We start from the raw sequence: 10,964 nt of genomic DNA, 5'->3' as shown, positions 1-10,964 counted from the left end.
TTTCTAATTTTGTATTTAATTTTTTTTATTTAAATATTTTTATTTAAAAAAAATGTATTGCATTTTGTTTGTTTGTATTCTATTTACGTGACTTTACTGAAAGAACCAAGAATATCACACACACCACCAAATTAAAGTTGTATAAACACACTCCTGAAATAGAGCATTAGGACATTGTCTTCTAACGCTACGCTATTTTAAATGCATTAATCGCATTGCATTGTTTTACATGCATTTAACACATTAATCTTCCGTAATTTTACGAAAGAGCAGCTATAACATTTTAATGATGCTTTTACTGCTGCACTTCCCAACACAAGAGCCTCCTGGTATTTCAGTTCATGCTGTTGTTCCAAATGCTTTAGATCGCTGGATTCACGGTTATGGTCACGGTGAGTGCCCTGCATGTGTTCAGCGCGGCAGTTGAAAAAAATAGCGCAAGTTCATGAAATCTCTCCACCTCTGTCAAATCTGCAGTATAAAAGCATACACCACAGTGGGCCATTTATTGTGGGGTAAAGTGTGGGTAGTCCCACCTCTTCCAAAACGTCTGGCCAGTGTGAATTAAAAGGCTGTACCTTCAGCTACACTGTTCAACAGCAGAGCAAAACACACACATGCATGTAGACTGCAAGCACAAATTCAATGTCAATGTGAAAAAAAAAAACTATTGTGAGATTTTACGTTGGCAAATGAACAAGTATAATAAGCTGGGCAGGCCGGCCACATCGGCACTGACAGGCAGGCTTGCACCCGCGTCTCAGTCGAACACATTTCCTTTCTGTGTGCTGTTTGATCATTCAAGCAGCACTGTGACTCCAGGGACACGGCTTTGTGTTACCAAAAAACACACCCACATATATCCCATTCTCGCCAGCCCACCTTTTTTTTCTCTCGCTCGCTCGCTCTCTCTCTCTCCAAGAAATAAAACTCAAGAAAGAGGCTGCTCTATAGTTTCACAGGAATATGAAGCACACGAAGTGCAACGTGGTGAAAGATAAACGGGCAGATTTGACCCGTGTTTATTGTTTGTTTTAAAAAGCTCCTTGAACGTGAATGTTGTTGGGTGTCTTGGCTCTAACATGCTAAACAGAAGTCGGCTATTTTGTGTACTTAGTTTTATTTTTGGCTAAAAAAAAGAGAGAAGAGTGGCTTCATTTTTACACTTTTTTTTTCCTGTGACCGTGCGATCAAATGTCACCAAACTGTTTTCTTGTGTACAGCTCTTCTTTTTAACACCTCGTAAAACGCATCGGCAAGTCTCCTTCTTATGTTTCGATGCTCACCGAGTTATCGCAATAACGTTACAACATCATAATGTGCGTATGTGAGGGCCCACTTCTGACCACGGCAGCCAAGCAGGTGGAGTACAGCAATAGCTGCACGCGGACAGGTCGCACCTTAGAGGGGGGGGGGGGGGGCTCACAAAATACCAGCTCGCAACTTCAACATGAAAGGAATTCTGTATTTACAATTCGCACTGCCCTGTAACACAATTTGTCTGGTCTGGCAGGTGCCATTAACTTCCCATCCCTTCCGCTCACCACCTATGATCTGGGCTAACGCACCGCCGCAAACCAAAACAAAATTTACAGTTAAACTTTGATTTAAAGCTTTCGTGACTGCAGGGATTCATATTCTTGGTTCTTTCGGTAAAGTCACGTAGAAGGGAAACAATAAAATAATAAAAAATATAAAGCAATAAAATTCTCACGACGTTTCGACTGCAACACAAGCGATCATCGTCAGGTGTGAAAACCACAGCAGGAAAAAAGTGTCGGTTTGTAAAAAAAACCGCCACTTTTTTCAAAATGTTCTTGCTGTGGTTTTCACACTTGATGATGATTGCTTGTGTTGCAGTCGAAAGGACGTGATAATTGTATTGTTTTAAATTTTTATTATTTTATTGTTTCCCTTCTACGTGACTTTACCGACACAACCAAGAATATACATTTACAGTTGATGACGATACCAGCAATTGCGTTTTAAGAGATATAAAATTTACTCATTGCCCACCAAAAGCGGTGGTGTGGTTAGCAGCGATGTTTGCACACTGCACCGGATACTCATTTAAGGTCGGGTTGACCTAAAGGAGGCGTCGGACCGCCTCAGATGTCTGTCACTGATGTGGCGATTAGCAGGAATCAAAACTTCGGTCACCAGGTTCATAGCGCAGTGCATCAACTACGACACCAAGACTCCCTGGCACTCAATGCTCAACACACACATGAACACACACGCACATACGAGCAATGAATGCACTGTAGCAGATAAGGGTAAGTAAGTGCTGTAACAATAAATAATCACGTAAAATGCTTAAATAAAAAAGAGAATCACTACACATGTCAAGTAACGTCCTGTAGGAGTTTTTTTTTTGGCAAACGACAAACTATTTAATGTCGGCACTTGGGAGCTTTACATCAGCAAAAAGTCATAACGACAATACGGCAAACGGATTAAATACCGAGTCAAACAGCGACGTCGGACGTCGATGTCATTGATGGGCGGTCGGAAGAAAGGTCTGGGAAAGAGAATCGTGGAAAGGCTGCCACGCAAATTATTTTGGGCTTACTGTGAACACCCATTCTTCTGCACGTATACGACATAACAATACGCTCTTTTGGTTAGCTCAGCATAAAACCCACATTTTAATAGACCTCCATTGTGCATTGCACTGAGGAAATGCATTGGTTAGACAGCTTACCCACAGGCATAGCGTAATACACTTAGCAAGCCTTGGCTGGATTGTCTCACAAGGGACAAATGCATATTCTCCACCTAGGGATAGTGTACGTGGCATGACTCCCATCTAACGTTATCATCAACATAAACCGTGACCTATCCACTGCTGGGTAAAGCCACCCAACTAAACATTTCAGGTAGCTTCTGCGCGCGAGCTGGTCTCATTGCTCCATCCTTACGGCGATCGTTTTCTCAGATCAACACGATCCATTGTAATTGATATGACGACATTAACCCCACTTTGGCCTTCGCACCTGATAGGCTCACAGTGATGACATCACCTTTACTTCCTCTATATAAGACCGAAAGACGAGGGCTTCTTCACAATTATGGCTCATCGCCCTGTGAAGCTGCAATCACCAGCGAAACGTCACAGTATACAAATCGTAAATGTTGTGGGTTTACTCTCCAACACACCGGTGTGCTGAAGTAGTAACCAGTTGGCACGTTTCGTGTACGTGACAGCCCCCTTACTAATTGGCGCGTCGGGTGGTGGTGGGTTTAATGACACATTTATATTTACGCCATCTAAACCCCCAAAAATTATCTTTATTATGGATAATATTGGTCGCGAAAGCATTTAACCTGAGTTTTCTCCTTTGGCTGCCACTTGTCTGGAGTCTCGACCATTGGCCATCATCCCCTCCAGCAATGCGTCCTACTCAAGCCCTGTTACTTTACTTAATAGTCAATTAGATGCCTCGATTGTGCGTTTCTTCTCGGATGTGTGTGTGTGTGTTCGTCGTTCAGTCGAATTTCACGCAGAATTAGACTGTTCCAGCCACATGCCACCGTTGCATGTTTACTAGGGTCAAAGGTCATTCCAGCAGGACGTCACTTTGACTTTGACAGTAGATGAGGAAATAGAATGCGACTGGTACAGTTATGAATTCATGAATCCGGGTGGGATGAATTTTCCATGCTCGCAGCCAGAAGCCAAAAAAATCAATCAGTGGGGAGAAAAGTTGCCGATTCTAGGATCTCGTTAAAGTGACGTTTCAGGCGTTCAACTGGTTCTGATGACGACTCTTCAAATACGGTGATAAGACGACAGCTGCGTTGAATTAGCCGGCATTTTACTAAATAAGCAAGCAACAACATTTATAAATAAATAAACAATTGCTGTTCTCATCGCTCTTGACGGTCTGCTTGGGAATTGCTGAACCACACTTGGAAGCGGAACCACATTACTTCCTGGAAGAGTGCCATCGCTCCTATTGATTTGTATTATCATCTTCTTCTTACTGAGAACGGCTACTGGCTTGCCTCTGGAGCATGCTATAAATATATGTTCCCTTAATAACAGTGCGAGGCCAGGGTAAACAGGTACTCGGGAGGATTGGTGAGCACATAAACACAATCCACTGGATTCCCCCAGTGTGATTGATCTAGTGGAGGGTAGAGCGGACAAGGAAAGGAGACTATGTAAACAACCATTAATTAGCCGATAACACTAAAACTTAACTGAACTTTTACGCGTTCGTGACTGCAGGGATTCATATTCTTGGTTCTTTTGGTAAAGTCACGTAGAAGGGAAACAATAAAAGAATAAAAATATGAAAAAATAACTGAACTGTTTTTTCGGTAAAGTCACGTATGTGACTTTACAGAAAACAACAATGAGTAATTTACGCAGTCACGAAAGCTTTAATTCTTTATGAACTGTTTTTATTTTACCCGGCAAGGCCCACTGAGCTATAGAGCTCTTTTTTCAGAAGCCACTTGGCTACACGAAGTGGCTGAAGCAATTTGGCTACACAAGCTAGCTCAACGAAGTGGCTGAAGCCACTTAGCTACACATGCTAGCTCAACGAAGTGACCGTAGCGACTTGACTACACAAGCTAGCTCAACGAAGTGGCTGAAGCGACTTGACCACACATGCTAGCTCAACGAAGTGCCTGAAGCGACTTGACTACACAAGCTAGCTCAACGAAGTGGCTGAAGCGACTTGACCACACATGCTAGCTCAACGAAGTGCCTGAAGCGACTTGACTACACATACTAGCTCAACGAAGTGGCTGAACGTGTGGAAATTTATAGCAGCCAAATCCTCTTAAACGCGTGTTTAGAGATGTGAAGGGAAAATCGGAGGACCCGGAGAAAAATCCACCCGACCACGGGGAGATAGAGAACTGTAGGAATTGGGCAGCCGAGACTGATAGAGGCTGAACACCCGTGGTGGCAATGTGTTAACTACCTCGCGTGGTATACAGGCGGTCGTGAGTTTGATCCCAACCCTCACGCCTGAATATTTGAAGTGTGTATGTTCTCCCCGTAGTTGCGTGGATTCCTCCGGTTTTTTCCCTCCACGTTTAGCAACATGCATTTAGAGTATTTGGCTGGGATATAATTTGTGGCCAGAACCCTTCTGAAAAAGAGATATATCGCTCAGTGGGCCTTACCTTGTAAATAAAATATAACATTTTCGTCTAAATATGACATACAATATCATTTAAAGCTTTCGTGATTGCAAGGATTCAACTTCTTTGGTTCTTTCGGTAAAGTCACGTAGAATGAGAATAAAATAATAAAATAACACAATAAAATTCTCACGACGTTTCGGCCACAACGCAAGCGGCCGTCTTCAGGTGAAAGGCACAGACCTTGAAGCTCTGTCGTCCCGACAGATCTGTACCTTTCACCTGAAGACGGCCGCTTGCGTTGTGGCTGAAACGTCGTGAGAATTTTATTGTGTTATTTTATTATTTTATTCTCATTCTACGTGACTTTACCGAAAGAACCAAAGAAGATACACTATCATGTATTCCCTTCAGCGGCATACAAACAACATTTTTTCTTCCAGCATTATTTTTTTTAAAGAAAATACGTTCTTATTATTATGTTTGCTCGTTGAGCAACAAACAATTAGTCGTCAACACATACTCATCACGGCAAAGTGTTGGGCGAAAATTCAACATGGCTATCACACGGTCCCAATCTCTCCCAAAGGGTCACTCCTGTTGACCTCTCACAAAGTGGTACTCCTCGTACTCCAGAGAGGACGAGCACGGCCAAGCGCAGAGCACACCGATCTAAACGTTTGGCTGCATTCATTGTACACGTCTAGCTGGTCACATGACACTTGTGGGAATCTCGTTGCGATTCAACGCGAATAAAATACGTCCACTGAGTTTTCCACCAAATACATTTGTGTAACTTCATGCAAACTCAGTTCTCACCCACGTTCATGTCAACTTTATCTGTCACCAACAGCAACAATTCATATTCAGGAATGCATCACGCTTAGGAGTATCTCCTCACCTTATGCCTCCCCCCATTCTGCGAGTGCTCCCCATCCCGGCCACTGCTTCTAGTCCCACGGAAGGAAAAATCATTTGTTACCACATATAAGAAGAGGATATTATTTTGAATGCTCCATGTCCACTTTGCTCATCCACTTAAGCACAGCTCAACGGGTCCCTCACCTCCAACCCCCACATTTGTCACTCTATAAACGAGTAGTTTGCCCAATCAGTTGTCATCCCTTCCACAGCCTGGTCATGCGTCAGTCCGCCCGCGTTATCGCACCGGGTACCAGAGGGGACATCACTTCCACGCCGCTTTTGTGCGACCCTTCAACCTTTGTTCCGTTTTCTTTGCCAGGGACCATTCTCCGGAGGCAGACGTCATAGCTGGCAGCCTGCCCTGGCTGCGGGCCTCACTCTTGAGGAAACATTGCCACTTTGTTCGTCTTGACAGGGATCGGGGTCGAGAGAGAGGCACTCCAAGCACGGCTGTCGTCCTTCCCTTCACGGCGTGCGCCGGCGGTCTTTATCCGTCTCGAGGGGCTGTCGAAGAGAAGCGTGTGTGGTGTATTAAGAAGAAGTACAATTTAATGTACTTCAGTGGTCGCACAAGTCCCCGACGGTGTTGCCGGACGGCACTCATTTCGACGAACTGACGCGGCTTTGCAGCCTGTGGCCACCACGCGCCGACCGTGCTACACGGATGGCCGCAGATGAAGGTAAAACAACAGTCCAGAGATCGCGTGCTCTAATAACCTCGAGCCAAACTACTCCATCAAGGATCAGAGATCATCGCTAATACGATGGAGGCACTCCGAAACGCGCCTTTGCATTAAGCTGCCCCCCCCCCCTCCCATGTTTATTGTTCCACGGGTAATATTTTGTTTGTACATGTTCAAATAAATACATTCCAGCACTTGCTAAGCTGCATTAACCAATAATTAGTGTCTCTGTTGTGATTTTCACTTGAATGCACGCACACTTTTCGGACTGCTCCCTAGTGGACTTCAGCAAACGGGATATGACATTTGTGGGCAATATATATTTTTTTGTTTTCTTCTTGAAATATAGCATCTGAGATGCTGCTGTTTAACGGTAAGCACACTCGACTTGCAATAGAGAGGTTGCCGGTTCGATCTCCCGGTTCGGCAGTTCGAGCAACGGTTCAAGTTCCTTGAATCCGCAACCGCCCTCTTCCCAACCAGCAGTGTAGACTCATTCAGCACAGTTATTCAATCGGCAGGTTCTGTTTGGCGAGACATGTTTATTGTGGTTAAGAACCACTGCTCTGGAGGGGCAGTCCAGAGCTTCCCTTTAGTGGAGGCTCTTTAATCAAGTGACAAGAGCAATACTATGAACGAAACTTTTAATTTTACAGGAAAGGCACACTCAGATATATAGCTCTTTTTCAGAAGCGACCTGGCCACAAATGATAGCCCAATGGAGTGGCTTATAATGTGGACATTTATAGCAGCAAAATACACTAAACGCGTGTTTCTAAATGTGGAGGAAAAAAAACGGTGGACCCGGAGAAAAATCCATACTACCACCTCGGGAAGAACACGCAAACTCAAAATATACAGGTGTCGGGGTCGGGATCCATGACCTCCTGTACACCTGGCCAGGTAGTTAACATCTCGCCACCGTGACGACACCCTTGGTCCTGCCTGATAGGCAGGTCCTCTTCTTTGGTTCTTTCGGTAAAGTCACGTAGAATGAGAATAAAATAATAAATTGATAAAATAAAATAACACAATAATATTCTCACGACGTTTCGGCCACAACACAAGCGGCCTTCATCAGGTGAAGGGGCGAGACTGTCTGGTAGGACAGCGCTGGAGGTCCTGTTTGGCGGTGGTGTATTCCCACCTCTTCCAAGATGTCTAGCAAGGGTGGAATATTCATCCAAAGTATCCCCATGGAGGGTCAGTCTAGAGCTTCCCTTGAGTGGAGGCCCTTCCGTTAATAGTGATAAGCTCCATACATCGCAGGGCTATAACTTTACCAATCATCGCATCTGTAGAATGTTTCATGCAGAACCTACTCAACAAAACCACAAAAAATGTGCGTGCACATATTTGGACGGGGAATAATAAATATTAGCAGACGATGCTATAATTATTTAGTTTACTATGTGAAATGGGATATGTGTGTGAGGCTTGTGTTTAGTTAGCCAATGAGACTTTTCTTTAGGGCTCAGGAATTTCTATAGCTCATTAAATCCACTGGTTTTTCTGTTCTCTGCCACTTTTGAAAACAAACGTTCTGAACATAAATACGATTTTAGCAAAACAAACACTTTACCACCATCAAAGATTGAACATTTACATTTTAATAACTTGCATACTTGGTTACATAAACTCTGCCAATGCAACGAAAGTTCATGAATTGTATTCTCTTTACAAAAAAAATACATTTATGCTTTTACTTTAAATATTCTCTGCTTTGACCTTGCATCTTCGTACAAGTTTTGCAGTCTGCAAAATCACGACGCTCCAATTTCAGTGTACATTGTACACAAAGACAAAGATCTCCCGTATAGCCTGAACAGACCGTTGGGGAAAGTGCTGTTGGCGAGCATCTATGAAGGCCAGCACGATACACCAGGGGGTGAGTGGCCAGCACCACGCTCTACCGCCTTTGTCTCCCCAGGAGCGATGTTTACACACCACACCAGGTACTCATTTGAGGCTAGTCGACCTCGGGGAGGCCCAGGACTGATTCAGACAATCGTCACTGGTGTTGGTCATGAGCGGGAATCGAACGCGGGTCGCCGGGGTGGTAACACAGTGCGCTACCCGCTACACTACAGCTCCCCAGTGGAGACACACACCGACACACACCGACACACACACGCGTGTGCGATGGAGTCCTGCAGGAACGCTCTCAAACACGAGCGCTGCTCTCCAGAGGACACAGCCCATCTGCTAAATCGTGAACAAAACGGCATCCCATGACGCCATTCGCCACAAATGTGCCTCTTGCAACAAGTGTACAGCACGGGGCAAAAGAACGTCGGAACACAAGACAGTTTAGAAACGAGAGGAGGGCGAGAAGGGGCATTCGGCGGTCTATGCAGCTCGTTTGGTTGTTCGTAGCAGATCGGGTCTAGAATCACATCGAGGCGCTTCTTGAAGGGTCCCGGTGGATCAGCTTCCATGGTGGGTTGCGTGGGCAGCCGGTTCCACACTCCCACCAGAGGCCCTCTGGGTGCTGAACACATCCTGAACACATCCTTCGTCTGGCATCGGTCCTGAACCCTCCCACACGCAGCTTCTTCCGCTGCAGCCTCTGGTAGTCTCCTCCACTGTGCCGATATTATTTATATCAGCGACCTGAGTATTAAAGAGATTCGGAATGTTGAGCCTATCTGCGTGTGATTGTCTTTTAGTCATTTTACGTTTTCTTTTTGGGCGCAACGGTGACGAGACGTTAATTACCTCGCCTGGTATTCAGTAAGTCGTGGGCTCGATCCGGACCCTTGATGCCTGTATATTTGGCGTTTGCAAGTCTCTCTCTCTCCCCGTGGTAGCGTGGATTTTCCTCAAGGTCCTCCCATTTTTTCCTTTCACCTTTAGAAACACGCGTTTAGCGCATTTGGCTGAAATTCATTTGCACATGATAAGCCACTTCGTTGCGCTATCATTTGTGGCCAGGTCGCTTCTGAAAAGAGCTACATAGTTCAGTGGGCCTTACCTGCTAAAATAAAGGTTTAGTTTTGTTGTTTTAGTCCAGGAATTGCTGTGGTTTTCTATGCGATGGGATATCCTCCCTGGGCAGCAATGCCCTCTTTGTACCGCGTTGACCAAAAACTGACCACAATGCTCCAGTGGACATCCCTCCCTCCTGGCACACGTGCTGCATGCAACCCAACTGTGCTAACCTTGCATCAAAAGAGAGAGACTCTGGGTCTGCAATGCCTGCGATGGGTGAGACAGGAATAACCAGAACTCTCACGGCCTTACACATCCTCCTGTTGCCTTTCAAAAAAAAAGAACGCGGCGCTATATAAGCTCCACATGTCAGAGAAACCCTTGGTTTGTGTTTTTTTTGTACGCGTTGCATAAAGGCAGCGCGCAGCTTGCCCTGCTCCCAACAATCAGGACACTGAACCGGGCATTTGAAGGCAGCCCTCGTTATTTATTTATATTGACTTCATTTCAATCGGCTGAGCTACATACGCCCGTCAATGGAAATCATCCGCAGGGGGTCTGGTGAGCATTAAGCGAGTGGAACGCAAAAAATGTAGAGGACCAGAGCCCACCCTGAGCGTTATCAGAACTGCTTTGTCTTTAGTTGTTTGTTCCCCCCACACCGCACCTCCGATTAGCACGGTTGGTTACGTACGGTGCAAACGAAATTGAACATACATACAGAATGTGGGAAATGTGGGCGAGAGAGCCTCCCTCTCGTCAAATACAAGTCCAAGAGCGGCTGGGCTGCCAGTGGTTGTGTCACCTTTGGTGGTGGTGGTTGGGACTTTTTATTGCCAGCGTAGTTCGCGAATGGTAAAAGCGAATAAGCGCCAATTAATTACAGCCGAGAAGACACTCTATACTGCTCGCACACGTTTATCGGGGATATATGGATACGAACCATTTACTGCTCTGTGTAGTCAGCAACTTTAATGTTTCTTCTTCATATTAATCCCATTTTCCCTCAACTATTAAACAACCATTAATGTACTGCCATTTGAAAATGAAGGCGTTCTAATGCTCATCGACTTGTGAGTAATGGCATGTCTGTTCTCGGTTCAGCAAGACAAACACGTGTTTAAAATGCTAATATGCAGTATAAATATGATGAGAGCTGATTAGTGCTCATATATCCACATATGCACAGTTGATAAATGTACTCACAGACTGATCGTGGGGATATTAGCTATACTCTTTGGTTCTTTCGATAAAGTCACAGCAGTTGAAGCTGAAGCAGTTTCCCTGCTGTGATTGTCTCACCTGATGACGGTCGTTTGTGTT

The sequence above is a fragment of the Petromyzon marinus genome, chromosome 36 (genome assembly GCF_048934315.1).
Source record: "Petromyzon marinus isolate PM22_M1 ecotype Great Lakes invasive population chromosome 36, UKy_Petmar_22M1.pri1.0, whole genome shotgun sequence".
Lineage (NCBI taxonomy): Eukaryota > Metazoa > Chordata > Hyperoartia > Petromyzontiformes > Petromyzontidae > Petromyzon > Petromyzon marinus.
This window is presented reverse-complemented; position numbering follows the sequence as displayed.